This window comes from Cebus imitator, unplaced genomic scaffold (assembly GCF_001604975.1).
Source record: "Cebus imitator isolate Cc_AM_T3 unplaced genomic scaffold, Cebus_imitator-1.0 Scaffold50, whole genome shotgun sequence".
NCBI classification, from domain to species: Eukaryota; Metazoa; Chordata; class Mammalia; order Primates; family Cebidae; genus Cebus; species Cebus imitator.
In genome coordinates this window covers 4,224,616-4,241,332 of record NW_016107365.1, presented here as the reverse complement: position 1 = coordinate 4,241,332, position 16,717 = coordinate 4,224,616, and the positions used below count along the sequence as shown (strand labels likewise).

Genomic DNA, 16,717 nt, shown 5'->3' with positions numbered 1-16,717 from the left:
AGTAATTATAGTCATCTTTGTACTTTGTAGTCTTCTTAACCTTGTGGCATTTCCTGTTTCTGACATACTTTGGCATGATGATATCTACCAGCTGGGACTATGACTAATTCCTTTGAGCTATTCTCTGCTTGTTGTTCTTATTTATGATGGGGAGCAATCTCTTTTAAATCTGTACTGAAAAGACCAATTATTATTATTACTTTTATAGATGTAGCTTAACACAGTGCTGGAACACAGTTAATGCCCAATAAATGGTGGTTATAATAATTAAAAATCGAGGTTCGCACAGGAAACTGCTGAACAAGTGATTTTTGAAGCACTATAGTTACACAATAACTTGGGAAGTTTGTGAACGTTTTTCTTCTTCTTCTTTTTTTCCCCCTGAGATGGAGTCTCACTCTGTCACCCGTGCTGCAGTGCAGTGGCCAGATCTCGACTCACTGCAACCTCCGCCTCCTGGGTTTAAGTGATTCTCCTGCCTCAGGCTCCCCTCCCCAACTAACTGGGATTGCAGGCATGTTCCACCATGCCTGGCTAATTTTTTTATTTTTAGTAGAGGCAGAGTTTTGCTGTGTTGCCCAGGCTGGACTTGAACTCCTAACCTCAACTGATCTGCCTTCCTCAGCCTTCCAAAATGCTGGGATTATAGGTGTGAGCCACGGCACGTGGCTGTGAACATTTTACAAAAGTGGCCACATCAGAAACCCAAACAAAGGTAGCAAAAGAAATGATTGCCATAGCACCTTTTTATTTAACCATTTTACTTCTATTATTTAGTGAAAAAGAGATGAGGACTTTTCAAAATTAATACTCACTTTGTAAAGAATTATGGTTTGGGAATAATAATGTGAACATGTTTGATTAGAGGAGCTCTGACAGGCTTCCAATCATTATCTGGTGTTGATAAAACACTTCCTGAAGGGCCCCTTCAAGCTGGCACCTGCCTGCCACCGCCCCACTCCACTGCAGAGATCAAAGAACTGTCTCTGGATTTTGGCCTACGCAATTGGTCCTGAACCATCAGGAACAAACTTGGCAGAAAATTAAACAACTAAATCTTTTTTTTTCTCTTTTTTTGAGACAGAGTCTTGCTTTGTTGCCCAGATTGGAGTGCAGTGGTGTGATCTCAGCTCACTGCAACCTCCACCTCCCAGGTTCAAGCGATTCTCATGCTTCAGCCTCCCGAGTAGCTGGGATTGCAGGCACCCGCAACCACGCATGGCTAATTTTTGTATTTTAGTAGAGATGAGGTCTCACCATATTGGCCAGACTGGTCTCGAACTCCCGACCTCAGGTGATCCACCTGCCTCGGCTTCCCAAAGTGCTGGGATTACAGGCATGAACCACTGTGCCAGCCTAACCACCAAATTCTTATGAGCAGGTAAGGTGTGGAGTCAGTGTGAAGTGCCCAGTGAGCTACAGACGTTCCAACTCCCATTGTGTCCATCTAGTTTCTGATTCTACTGCATTTCACTCGATGTAAGAGATTTCTACTACTGTGCCCTCTTTATCAAAACAGACAAACTTTACCCAGAAAAGAGGTTGGACAATTGCATTTTAAGGGCAGGGGGAAAAGGGGAAGGTGCAGAAAACAAGGGAGCATGCTGTCTGTAGACATTTAAAAAACAATAATAAAAGGAAATAAGTTTGGTCTGTCTTTTGTTATTACCACGAGCTGACCATCCTAAAGAATGTCAGTGACAAAATACTCCCACGCTCTGCCAAAATCTATTCTTGGCCTAAGTTCTAAACAACTGACTTTTAATAATTACAATAAGCTTATACGTAAGCTTCAAGGGGGCACGTTTTTATTATTGTCCTTTAATACACATTGTGCTTCTCATGGAATTTAATCCTAAGGACTCCTAGTTATACGATTGGCCACCAACAGAGGCAGACTCAGACCCATGTTTGTAATGATTCAGAATCATCTGAGCTCAGCTAGGGTGCAAGTTTGTCTCTCTCTTCCTGTGGGAGCAGATATTCCTGCATTTAACCAGTGGGTTAAAAATAAAAGTGATAGAACAGTGACATGAAAAACATGATCATTTTGAGTTTTTATGTGGCTTTAGAATTTTAAACAGGCAATGTGAACTGCTAGATTCATTACTATAAGAGACCAATATGTATGTGTGAGTCTTTTTCTTTCAAAAAATACATGAATGTAAATTAGACAGTATTAATACATTTTTTCCTTTTATATATTTGAATATGTATTTTATTATATTATTATTTTAACAGGCTGATTATACATAGGCAGTCCAATAAAATAAAATTTTCAGTGTGTTTTTTTGACCATTATTATTAAGCTTAATTCATGATTATTACTAAAAATAATTGTTTTCTATGGAGAGTGTTGAAAAGAGTTCACTCAAGGCCTCAAATACTCTAGCTGCAACCCTGACTCTGAGCTCACAGTGCTTCTTTTGCACTGCGGTTTGGATTATGGGTCATTCTTTCCCCAAAGGACTCATTCTAGTATAGGGGGAAAATATTTCTTTCCCATTGCTAGGTTCACAGCTGAGGCCCTTCTGGCAAAAGACAGATTAATAAGAGAAAAGCAGATAAACTATTCAACACGAGTTTTATGTGGTATGGGAGACTTCACAAAGAAATGAAGACCCAAAGAAGGAGGGAAACCTGTATATTTTTATGCTTAGGTTTGATGAAGAGTGGGCAGTGTGAAAAAGAGTGATTGGACAAAGAGGGTATGATCTAATGATAATAAACTGGGGAAGCTTAGCAGCGCCTGTTTTGTTCGGATTGCTCTCTGTCCTCGTGTCTTCAAAGATAAAGATGTTCTTTTCTTCTGGGTATGGGGAGAGCATCTCTGAAATGAGGGTCTTTTGACCTGCTTCAGGGGATGAAAGTGAGGGGAAGTTGAGTGTGACCTTCCTGCTTTTGCAGTTTGTTCAAATGCCAAGGTGCCTTATTTTGGGGTAGCATATTCTGAGCCCCATCACCACCATTTACCTTTGTCTCCTTATTCTTAGTTTATTTTCTACTGACATACCGGCCTGCCTAGTACCAAACCTACTAGAATTTTGACACTTGAAGGAGTCAATGACCATATCTTCCTGACAGCAAGTATTGAGATAAAATGAAAATTCTAGTTAATCATCTAGGTCTTTTGTTTACTCAAAGGTAGACGTCTGATCGATTGAACATTTTTATTAGTATAATGATATGGCTGATGCTAGTCTGGAATACTTTTATCATTCAAGTATGTTAATGGATAATAGTCATGTAGGTATCATTCTTACCAGTTGGTAAGAATGGTCAATATTGGCAAAATTAGTCTCTGCTGAATAGGACCTGAATCAGCCATGACTATAGGATGCTATCAGAGCTTCCTTTTGCCACTACTGGTTTCGAGGGCTTGATTATAACTTGATTATAACTTGGACCCAATCTCAAGGTGTTTCAAAAAAATCATTGTTCAATAGAAAAATATGACTAATACCAATTTTATTTTTAACTTGTGTCTGGAGAAACCACAAAAGGAGAGAAGGAAATACATCCTTAATTTAGATAAAATTATTTTCAAAATCTTGTCCATTTCATCCACTCTTAGGGTGGTCTTTACAGAAATGAGCTGTCCTTCCCTATATCTCTCTCCCACACCCTTAATTCCCAACCAGCAAGCAGCTCCAAACCCCAAGAAACAAAAACTCTCCCATATCCACTGCCTTTCTTCTCTTGTTTCCTGTCTCTTCCATTCCTTCTGCTCTCCAGTTCTCTTTCCATTTCCCTGATCTGCATGATACAGGTATAGAGACCAGAGCTAAATGAGCAAAGACCACTTTTTAAAAAGCCTGTAGGAAAGAAAGGTATGCCATGAACACACAATAATGACTTTTTTCTCCGAAAGTTTCCTAGGTGTGCTGCTGTAGGAATTATACCTACATGACTGTTATACTTTGATGTAGCGCTATACAAATAATATATTTGTTTTTTGCTCTGTGGACAGGTAGCACTAATCAGAAACCATCTAAAGGATTTAAACTCAACACTTGATTAATTGGACCTAATAGAAATCTACAGAATACTCCCCTCATTGCCCACAGAATATACATTCTTTTTACCTGCACACAGGACATACTTCAAGATTGACCACATGCTCAGCCATAAAGCAAGTCTCAATAAATTCAAAAGAATTGCAATCATACAAACCATACTCTCAGAACACAGTGGAATAAAAGTAGAATTCAATACCAAGAAGATCTCTCAAAACCATACATGGAAATTAAACAACTTGCTCCTGAATAACTTTTGCATAAACAACAACAAAATTAAGGCAGAAATAAGGAAATTCTTTGAAATAAATGAAAACAAATATAGACATAGCAAAAATCTCTGTGATGCAGCAAAGTAGTGTTAAGAGGAAATTTATGGTGCTAAATGTTTATATCAAAAAGTTTGAAATATATCAAATTAATGATCTAACATCACACCTAGAGGAACTAGAAAAACAAGAACAAATTGACCTGAAAGCTAGCAGAAGAAAGGAAATAACTAAAATCAGAGCAGAACTGAATGAAACTGAGACCCAAAATTTATACAAAGAATCAAAAAAACCAAAATCTGTTCTTTGAAAAGGTAAACAAGATTGATAGACCACTAGATATATTAACAAAGAAAAAAAGAGAGATCAAAATAAGCACAATTAGAAATGACAAAGGTGGCATTACAACCAATCCCACAGAATACAAAAGTTTCTCAGAGAGTATTATGAGTACCTCTATGCAAATCTAGAGGAAATAGATAAATTTCTGAAAATATAGTCTCCTAAGATTGAATCAGGAAGAAATTAAAACACTGAACAGACCAACACTGATTTCTGAAATGGAATTGTAATAAAAAAACCTACCAACCAAAAAAATCCCTGAAGCAGTTGGATTCATAGTCAAATTCTACCAGACATACAAAGGAGAGCTAGTACCAATTCTAGTGAAACTATTCCAAAAACCCAAGGAGAAGGTATTCCTCCCTAACTCATTCTATAAAGCCAGGATCACTCTGATATCAATATCTGACAAACACACAATGAAAAAGAAAACTACAGGCCAATATTTCTAATGAACAGAGACACAAAAATCCTCAAAATACTAGCAAACCAAATTCAATAGCAGATAAAAGAGTTAATTCACCATGATCAAGTAGACTTCATTTCTAGGATGCAATATTGGTTCAACATACACAGATGAATAAATTTGATTCACCACATAAACAAAATTAAAAACCAAAACCCATGTGATCATCTCCATAGATGCCAAAAGAGATTTCAATAAAATCCAACATCCCTTCATAATGAAAACCCTCAACAGATGAGTCATCAAAGGAACATACCTCAAAATAATAAGAGCCATCTACTACAAACCACAGCCAACATTGTAATGAGGGGGCAAAAACTGAAAACATTCCTCTTGAGAACTGGAACAAGACAAGGATGACCACTGTCATCACTCCTATTCAACAGAGTACTGGAAGTGCTAGCCAGAGCAATCAGGCAAGAGAAAAGAAATAAAAGGCACATAAATAGAAAAAATAAGTCAAACTATCTCTCTTTGTGGATGATATGATTCTATACCTGGAAAACCCTAAAGACTAAAGACCTACCAAAATGCTCCTGGAACTGATAAATGACTTCAGTAAAATGTCAGGATACAAAATCAATGTACAAAAACCCGTGGCATTTCTATACACCAAAAACATTCAAGCTGAGAGCCAAATCAAGAATGCCATTCTATTTACAATAGCCACCCAAGAAAATAGAATACCTACGAATACATCTAACCAAGGAGGTTATTCTTATCAGTCAATCTCTACAAGGAGTACCACAATACACTCCTAAAAGAAATCATAGAGGTCACAAACAAATGGAAAAGCATTCTATGCTCATGGATTGGAAGAATCAGTATCATTAAAATGGCCATACTGCCCAAAGCAATCTACAGACTTAATGCTATTCCTATCAAACTACCAATGTCATTTTTCAGAGAATTGAAAAAAACTATTCTAAAATTCATACAGAACCAAAGAAGAGTCTAAATAGCAAAATCAATCTTAAGCAAAAGAACAAAGAGGCATCACTTACTGGACTTCAAACTATACGAAGGCTACAGCAACTCAAACAGAATAATACTGGTACAAACACAGACACATAGACCAACAGAACAGAATAGTGAACCCAGAAATAAAGCTGCAAACCTTTAGCTACCTAATTGTCCACAAAGCTGGCAAAAATAAGCAATAACCAATAAGCTGACAAAAAAAATTGAAAGGACTCCCTATTCAATAAATGGTACTGGGATAGCTGGCTAGCCGTATGCAGAAGGAAGAAACTAGACTCCTGCCTTTCACCATATACAAAAACTAACTCAAGATGGATTAAAGATTTAAATATAACTACATACCCACACAAAAGAAAAATAGAATTAAAAAAAAAGTTTTAAATATAAGACCTCAAACTATAAGAATCCTAGACGAAAACCTAGAAGCACCATTCTGGACATTGGCCATGGAAAGAATTTATGATTAATTTCTGCACTGCAATTGCAACAAACCAAAAATTGACAAATGGGACCTAATTATAGAACTTCTGCACAGCAAAAGAAACTATCGACAAGGTAAACAGACAACCTACAGAATAGGAGGAAATATTTGCAAACTATGCATCTAACAAAGGCCTAATATCCAGAACCTATAAGGAGCTTAAACAACTGAACAAGCAAAAAATAAATGACCCCATTAGAAATGGGCAAAAGACATGAACAGAGGCTTCTCAAAAGAAGACATACAAGCAGCTTACAAATATATAAAAAAATGCTCAACATCACTAATCATCAGAGAAATGCAAATCAAAACCACAATAAGATACCATCTTACACTAGTCAGAATGGCTATTATTAAAATGTCAAGAAACAACAGATGTTGGTGAGGTTGGGGAGAAAAGGGAGCACTTATTCGCATACACACTATTTGTAGGAATGTAAATTAATTAATCCACCATGGAAAGTGATTTGGAGATTTCCCAAGGAACTTAAAACAACTATTATTTGACCAAACAATCCCATTACTGGGTATATATTGAAAAGAAAAATTGTCCTGCCAAAAAAACATGTCCACTTGCTTATTCATCACAGCACTAGTCACAATAGCAAAGACATTGAATCAACCTAGGTACTCATTCAATGGCAGGTTGGATAAAGAAAATGTGGCATATATATGTATCATGGAATACCATGCAGATGTGAAAAAGAACAAAATCACTCCTTTGCAGCAACATGGATGAAGCTGGAGGCTATTATCATAAGTGAATTAACACAGGAACATAAAACCAAATACTGCACGTTCTCATTTATAAACGTGAGCTAAGCACTGGGTACTCCTGGACATAAAAATGAGAACAGTAGACACTGCAGACCACTAGAGCGGGGAGGGAATGAGAGGAAGTATTAGAAAGCTATGGGGTACTATGCTTAGTACCTGGGTGATGGGATCATTGGCACTCTAAACTTCAGCATCACGCAACAAACCCAGATAACAATCCTGCACATGTTCCCACTGAATCGAAAATAAAAGTTGAAAAAAAATGCATCAAAAGGCACAGGGAACTATAACGTTTGAGACTGATGACAGACCAAAATGCCTTAACAAGTCACTTGATTCGGGCCTCACTCAGCTCCAAGTCATTTCCTTTTAATGGCTGCTCTGAGGCCTGTGCAAAGTTGTTCTCTGGTCTCAGTCCACTCATTGGTGGTCAACTGTCCATGACCAATGGCCTTATTGTTTCACTGTGAAGCACTGGCTGCTGAGCTGTGTCAAATCTGCTTTCGTATTTCTCCTGTAAATATGAGCTCAGGTGTTGCACTGTGGTTGTAGGGAGAAGTTTAAGAGCGGAAAGGACATTTTAAAATGTAAAATTACTATTGGCTATTCCTTGTTTTTTGCTCCAGGGGACCAGAAAAACAAGCTCAACCAGTGTCAAACTCCCAAGAAGTGTATGAAGCTGCATGTTAATGGCTCAGGCGAGGTGTAAAAAATTGCCAGGAAAAGGGCATTTCCAGGTTGTTGTGGATTCCGAGGGAAAGTGGCATTCTCATAGGCTCCTGATTATCCTGAAATGAAGTGTTTTGAGACATGCTAAGGAAATATACAACTACACTTTCCACAGGCTAATCTTTCCAAGAGGGTGTCTAGTGTCATGGCTGGAGATGTTTTATCTTAGTTGCTCTGACGGTTTTTTAATCAGTGAACTTTTTCTTTTTTCCTTTTCCCCAATTTTATGGCCCAGTTTACCAGTTCACATTCACCCGGTCAAATGCAGTTTCAGATGACTGGCATTTTGTCTTGATCAAAGCTAAGAAGGATTTTATGTTTGCCATGTTTCCCAGTTACAAGTCAGTGGAGTAATTTTTAGGAGATAATTGAGAACCAGCCAGATAACACAGTTCTTCAGTTAATTGGAGACCAGGAATCCAGCTGTGTGGACCCCAGGAAGTCCCAATGCAGGAATTATTAAAAGAATATGAATTTAGGTGATAAAACCCAAGACAAACCAATACAACTTATTGCAGGGCTAGTCTATCCTTTCTGAAAGCAGAGCTTCATCTAGCAACTTAAGTAAAAAGCAAGAAAAATGTGGGTAGATTTCTTCCATTTGTTTCTCCGCCTTCATTTTCTCTGGAGTCAGTGACCTACGGGCTCCTTTATGATCCTTGAGTTGGAGGGACCCAGGGGCCGCAGTCCTGGTGCCCTCCTCCTCTCAAGAAAATCTCTCAGGTCAATAACCTTTTATTTCTGACCTTTTAACCGGCTCTAGTGGGCCATGAAAACCTAAATTCCATTTCTTTTAGATTCCTGGGAAGCTTCGAGTCTCTTGAATCCAATTCTCGAGGGGAGTTTTACTCCCATATATTCAGGTCATTGATCCTGCAATAACAGCCCCAAGTCATTTGTGCCAGTCACTTCTCCAGGGAAGGAAAAGCTGCTGCTGAATAGCATCAAGGGTGATGTCACTAGATAGCTATAGCCCACTCCAGAGTCACGAAGCTCTCGTTTCAAGGGGCTGGGAGACTTGGAGAAGCATTACTAATAGGATGCGGATTGTCATCTTGGTAGAAACGTTTGAAAGACAATCAACAAGACAAGTTGCTGCTTATTCTGAGACGTATTGAAATTTTTATCCAGAGATCCTGTAGGCAGCACATGGGTCTTAAAATAAGAAAGCAGGTAGCATGTGTTCTCCAGTGTGCTTCTGGTGCCCAAGTTTTGACTTGGCGTGATTTGGATAGAAACATTACAGGCAATGACAATCAATGGCTTGCTGGAAATATTTGAATACAACTTGAAGTTACAGCACAAGCCTGGCCAGCAAGAGCAGAACTCAGGCTGGGGAAATATGGGTCCGCTCTTCTCTGAGGAACGTTGAAGGTCCACCCTAGGCGGGAGGTCTTTCCTGTAAGACTTGATTAAATCACCAGTCATATCATTTTTAGAGAATTAAGTATCCTTTTTCCAGTTAGGAAACTGATATTTTACTTAAACAATTCTGGAGATTTTGATTGAGGGACAACCAATTCCTGGGTTCTAGCCCTGACTATGTCGTGTTTAAGCTGCACAATCTTGGACTTTTAAATGCATTTCTCATACTTTCTGCATCTGGGCAATGGGAACACTATTATCAGCATGCCTATTTCATAGGGTTGTTGTAGCAACCACGTAATAGATGTGAAAATGCTTTGACAATAATGAAAGCAATTATGCTCATTGTGTCCTTAGAGTGTATTCAAACTTTTCTTGACAATGCCCTGGGGAAATGAGTTTCAAAAGTAGGCTACTCACTATATAAGAGACTCTTCTTCATCCCTCTTCCAGTTTTAGGGAGAACGTAAGGTGGGACGATGGGAAAGCTTAAATTTGTGTTTTTCAGGCCTTAGTGTGAACTTTATATAGAATATCTCTCTATCATTTTATTAACCAAGAAGGGTTATTTTTTAAAATATGGGATTTTGCAGCTGAATGGCTGAAAAATAAGCTGATCAGTGTAAACTTTATAATTCAACAGTTATCTCCGTGTTTATAGCATCAATCATACTTTTATTTTATTTCACAACAGGATACTGAAGGAAGAGTTGAGAGTTTATGAAAACCTTATGTAAATCATTCGTCTTCCCTAGTGCATGTTGGCTACCCTGCTGTGTGAGGTGTGACTTCAGTGCTTTGCTTCCACTTTATAAACCTAAGAGAACCAGAAAATTATTTAGTGAAGGTATTATTAGCAGGAGAGCAGTGATTTTGGTTGAATCACTGCTGGGCTTGGCAAATTAATTTTTGCCTGCATGGTAGGTAGGTTCAAATTTAGTAAATGATTTGTGGCTCTCAACAAGTGAGGGGTGACTGTTAAACGTCATTTCGTTAAAGTACACAGTCCTCTGACTCCCTTCAGTCTTTGCCTCAGGCTTTTCTTCTGTGCCAAACCAAATGGTCGCTTCCGTTGTTGAAATGACTGGTAAATGCCAAAAGAATTCTCCTGCTGTAAAATGACCTGCAGTTAGATATATTATCTTCATCTAATTTAGGTTATACTATTTCATTAAATCTCCTAGTAACTCTTTACAAATAAATTATATTTAAATATGTCAATAATCCACAATTTTTTTGTTGTAAAATATTTAAATAACACTGAAACTCAAAGTCCTCCTGCCACATTGTCCCATTCCCCTCTCAAATGACTCAGACCCACTTTCCCGCTTTCCTTTCTTTTTTTTTTTTTTTGGGATGGAGTCTTGCTCGCTTGCCCAGGCTGGAGTGCAATGGTTCAATCTTGGCCCACTGCCAATTCTACCTCCCAGGTTCAAACAGTTCTCCTGCCTCAGCCTCCAGAGTAGCTGGTATTACAGGTGCCTGCCACCATGCCCAGCTAATTTTTGTATTTTTAGTAGAGATGGGGTTTCACCATGTTGACCAGGCTGGTCTCAAACTCTTGACCTCCGGTGATCTGCCTGCTTCAGCCTCCCAAAGTGCTGGGATTACAGGGATGAGCCACTGCACCCAGCCTCCCCTCTTTTCTCTATGTATTTACATTTATATATGCATATGTGCATATAAAAGTATATTTTATTTTTGTTTTGTGCATGTGTGTATATACTTTAGCATAATGGGGTTATATTTGCTTTTCAACTTGCTCTTTATTCCCTGGATATGTCTTAGAGATCTTTCCAAGTTTCTACCTGAGGATCTATATCATTTTTTAAAACCACTAGCTGGTATTCTAAAATATAGGAGTGTAATTATTATGGTTTCAAAGACTTATTCCGATTTTTTTTGATCATTAGAAACAATACTACACTGAATATCCTTACACAGGTCAAATTTATAAGTGGAATTTTTGGGTAGAAGGGTATGAAGATTTTTATTTTCTAGGACCAAGGGAAAGGTGGTAGTAAGTTACCTGTTGGTTATGGTGTATCTATTTTGTTTGTGATAAAAGATATTTTGGTTTCTGTTTCTATTTTCATAATCATTCCTCCTGAGTCCCCTTTGGAGGCTACGCCTGTCCTCATCAGTAGTTGAAGAATATGCCATTACTCAAAATAATTGTATCCCAGGAGCACATGGGTTACAGGGCCTTAGACACCAAACAATGCACAGAGACATCCAAATGAATAGTCCTTTGGAAAGAAAGCTGCTTTGCATAAAATTACCCCGGACTTGGAGAAAGCCAGAAAATGTTTTGTTTTCCCCGTTATAAGTTGGCAGAGGTGGCTAAGGATGAGGCAATCGGGGAGACAGGTCATGTATATAATCTTCTCAGGAGCTAATGGGTCCTGGGTGATGAAAGGCTCGGCTCCTGGGTGGGATGAAGGCCCTACTCAGAGGACAGTGTTTGTGGTCTCCATGCCGCAGGTGCGGTTTTTTAGTCTCTGAGCCCCAGAGTGAGGCACCCAAGTCTCCTGGTGCCAGCCAAGTGGGCACTGTGGTCACAGGCTTCCTCTTTGAGAAAAGAGGAATGCAATCCTAAGGTGAGTCCTTTTTCTCCTTTCCAATGGAATATTTAAGTTCTGTTCACCTTTGATAAGAACATTTCTGAAAATATAGTGGGTCAGTGGAACCCATATTTCTAGGTAGAAAGCATAATAGATAAATCCAAAGCAAGATAATATGCAATTATCTATTTGGAATTATAATTATACAATTACCTATTTGCATAATAGATAAATCCAAAACAAGCTTGAGAATGTATAAGGTGAAAATGGCAAAATCAAGACAGCTGATGATAAATATAATAATTATGGTAGGGCGTGGTGGCTCACACCTGTAATCCCAGCACTTTGGGAGGCTGAGGCAGGCATATCACCTGAGGTCAGGAGTTCAAGATCAGCTTGACCAACATGGTGAAACACTGCCTCTACTAAAAATACAAAATTAGACAGGGGTGGTGGCACATGCCTGTAATCCTAGCTAATTGGGAGGCTGAGGCAGAGAATCACTTGAACTCGGGAGGCAGAGGTTGCAGTGAGCCAAGATCATGCCATTGCACTCTAGCCTGGACAACAAGAGTGTAACTCCATCTCAAAATAATAATAATAATAATAATAATAGCCACATGCATTGAACATGTACTATGAACTAGGCACTGGGCATTATTGCTTCATAGCTCATTTCATTCTCCAAGCAAACTTATTATTTTATTTTATAGGCAAAGAAACTTATGCTCAGAGAGGATGCAGAACCAGATTAAGGTCACATGGCTGGTGAGTGGTGGAGTCAGGCTTTGTATCCAGAGCATAAGCTCTTAATCATGACTATGATTATAATTCTCTACACTCTTGCCTCACAGTGTATTTTTAAATTTAAATTTTTTATTTCCATAGGTTTTGGGGGAAGAGGTAGTATATGGTTATAGAACAAGTGATTTTTGAGATTTTGGTGCACCCATCATCACCCGAGCAGAATGTACTGTACCCAATTTGTAGTCTTTTATCCCTCACTCGTCTCCCACTCTTTCCCCTGAGTCCCCAAAGTCTATTTTGTCATTCTTATGCCTTTGCATCATCATAGCTTAGCTCCCACTTATGAGTGAGAACATACGATGTTTGGTTTTCCATTCCTGAGTTACTTCACTTAGAATAATGTTCTCCAGTGCCATCCAGGTTGCTGGGAATATCCTTATTTCATTCATTTTTATGGCTGAGTAGCATTCTGTGGTTTATATATACCACAATGTTTCTATCCACTTGATTGATGGGCATTTGGGCTGGTTCCAAATTTTCACAATTGCAAATTGTGCTGCTATAAATATGTGTGTGCAAGTATCTTTTTCGTATAATGATTTCTTTTCCTCTGGGTAGATACCCAGGCGTGGTATTACTGGATCAAATGGTAGTTCTACTTTTAGTTCTTTAAGGAATCTCCACACTGTTTTCCCTAGTGGTTGTACTAGTTGACATTCCCACCAGCAGTGTAAAAGTGTTCTCTTTTCACCACATCCCCCCTAAACATCTCTTATTTTTTTTATTATGGCCATTCTTGCAGGAGTAAGGTGATATCGCATTGTGGCTTTCATTTGCATTTCCCTGATCATTAGTGTTGAGCCTCTTTTCATATGGCTTTTGGCCATTTGTATATCTTCTTTTGAGAATTGTCTATTCTCATTTGGTGTGCTGAGAGAGAAAGTTTTTCTACAAAGATTGTTTGTGTGCCTCAAATTCCTGACTTCTTTCTCAGCAGGATGATTTAGGGTGTACCTAAAGTTCTCCAGGCTGTAAACTCAAGGGAAGAACAAAGCAATTCTGGTCCAAGTAGCAGATGAATTCCTTTGGAGAAGAAAGATGATTCCCCAATCTGTAATATCTTGATAAAAATATTCCTCAAGTACAACCCTCTTGGCAACAATTTTATTCTCCAAGCAAGCTTCTGCTATCTGTTGTTGTTGTTGCTGTTTTTGAGACAGAGTCTTGCTCTGTTGTCCAGGCTGGAGTGCAGTGGCACGATCTCAATGATCTCAGCTCACTGCAACCTCCACCTCCTGGGTTCAAGGATTCTCATGCCTCAGTCTCCCAAGTAGCTGGGTTTACAGGTGCATGCAACCAAACCTGGCTAATTTTTGAATTTTTGTAGAGTGGGGTTTTGCCATGTTGGCCAGGCAGATCTCGAACTTCTGGTCTCACGTGATCCACCTGCCTCGATCTCCCAAAGTGCTGGGATTACAGGTGTGAACCCCATGCCTGGCCTTCTGCTATTATTTTGATTTTCCTGCTGGGAACAGAAGGCTCTATGAGGTTAACATGAGAAGTCTGGTCATTTTGGCCATTACGTTTCTAAAGTAATGAACTAGAATTTTGGATTGCTGGTCAATCTCTTATGATCTTGGTGAATATGACATAGACAGCATTCAGAGCAAGGAGAGGAGGAAAGGGGTGTAGAGGAACACACTTTTCTCCTTGACCTGAGATATAGGACGACTGGTAGCCAGCGTCTTCCTGGTCTTGAAGAGAAGAATCTGCTGTCGATGGGCCTGGGGGCTGCTCTGTTTTCCTGGGAGCTGTTGGCCACTTTGATTCTATAGACTGGACTTGGAGAGTGACTCTGCATTCATTTACCGGCTTGTGCTTCGGTTTCATGTGTATTTTAATTTACTTCCATTTCTTTCCACCCACTGTTTTGACTCCCTTTAATCTCTTGCCATTCTCAGAGAACCTGAGTAATCACATGTAAAAATAAAATTTCTGCTCCTGGGGATGCCACATTTAGATGTGGGGCTGTGAATGACTGATAGCTGTAGGCCGTTTTAAGGGCCACGGCATCCACTGCTCATTTGTAAAAACTTACTTTCCTGCCAGTTTCCTGCCAGAACCAATGCAAATCAAAGTGTCAGTTTCTTGACTAAAATAACATTTTTTCTTCCTTCTGCAAAAAGAAGTTTTCTGCAAAAAGATGGAGTCAGCCAGACCGTTCTCATGCCCCTGGAGAGATGGAATAGCAGCATGCCCTTTGACACTGCAGGAAGAGATAATTACTCCTTCTTCCAGCCATAGCCCCTTCTGGATTCTGCACTTGACTGAGTGGAGCAGAGACCCACGCTGGCAGTCCCTGGGGGCACACGGTCCAGGCCTACATGGGAGCTTTGAACTCCGATCAGAAGGGCTCCAGCTGCACATTATTGGAAAAGGCCAGGGTTCTGGTCAGAGTGACGCAACTCCTTACGCCTCTCCTTACCTTCCCATGACACCCCTAACACACATACGCACATATGTACACATGCATACACCCTCACATGTGCACACACTTATATGCATACACATTCACAGTACAAACATATATATAAATACACACATGTGCCCTGCCACATACACACTCTCACACACCTTTGTGCTCACATATATACACCCATACACATACAAACACTACTCTAACACTACTCAAGGACACATATGTGCTGATGCTGTATAAAATAAAGCAAATTTATTTTCCTTTGTACTCTAGGTAAACCTATACAACCTGACTTCATTTAGGTGCAAGGAACATAAACAGCCTGGAATTTATCTTCTTAGTTGTACCATCAGATTATTAAAGATCTTTTAAGCAGATGCCAATATCGAGCCACATTCTCCCAAAAAGTAAAAAGTCAAAAAAATTGAAAAACAAAAACCATATTTTTTTTCAGTATGAGAAAAACTTGCTGGTTTAATTCAATTTCTTCCTCCCACCCCACCCTCATTTGTCACGAGTTTTATCATAACTTCAAAAAAGAAGGCATGACCATGTTTAATCTTTCAGATGACCATTTCTTTGCAATTCCTTCAAGCTTTAAAAATTTTCCATTATGTCTTCCTTACCAAGATAAATGAAGGTGCATAACAAGCCTGTAGGGGTTGAGAAGTCTGGGAGGTGAGAGAGAGTGGGGAGAGAGAAAACCAGAAATGAACTAAGCTGAACACGTAGGCTAACCTAGGTGCCTTGTCATAGATTTAACAGCCGATCACCATGATTTACAAGTCAAGATCTCATTCCTTGTATCTTATATCCCCAAGACATGAGGAGTGGAAGGAATGAAAATGCCATTTATTTCTTACCTCAATGACTTATAGGTTTTTAAGGAGGTTCTCTTGGACATCAGAGCAAGTTGCCCTTGACAGATGACTTTGCCACTGTATTTGATTTCACATTCCCACTAAGGAGTGCCAAGCAAAATCCGTTATATTTTAAATTGCCATATAATTTCTGCCCCCTTCCCTCTACTCTACCAATACGCCCAACTAAAAATAAATCATGCCAAGGTCTTTTAACCACACTCTTTAAATTGAAACAAGCATAAGGGACATTTGTCAAGCAGACATCTGGACCCATAGTTTAGGAAGAACTTTACCAGGTAATGTTCAATTTTCCTTGAGAAAACATGGAGTCTGGCCCATTTGGGAGAGAATTCCAGGGCGATTTGAGGTGGCTGCAGTGCTTCCTTTTGCATCTGATATAGACAAATGACCTGTGAGGATACAAAGGGCTTTTAAAACGATCTAGTCATCCACTGGGTCAATTGAATCATCAAGCATAGGTGCTGCCTCTGCCATATGGTCCAGGTCCAGCTGATGCAGCTTACAGAAATAGCCTCTGAACCTAAGGTGACTGAACATGAAAAGAAAAAAGAAGAAAAAAATCTTAAAAATCAGGCTTAGTTCTTTCTCTCTTGAAGTTTCTGTATTGGTCAATCTGA

General features: G+C 39.2%; 1 long non-coding RNA gene across 1 annotated transcript; it reads left to right on the top strand.

Moving 5' to 3' along the window:
- The first annotated feature begins 5,313 nt into the window (after positions 1-5,313).
- On the top strand, positions 5,314-16,065 carry LOC119471099. Its single transcript, XR_005200097.1, has 3 exons — positions 5,314-5,393; positions 9,195-9,199; positions 16,054-16,065. It is a non-coding gene; the product is annotated as an uncharacterized LOC119471099 (long non-coding RNA).
- Positions 16,066-16,717: the final 652 nt, after the last annotated feature.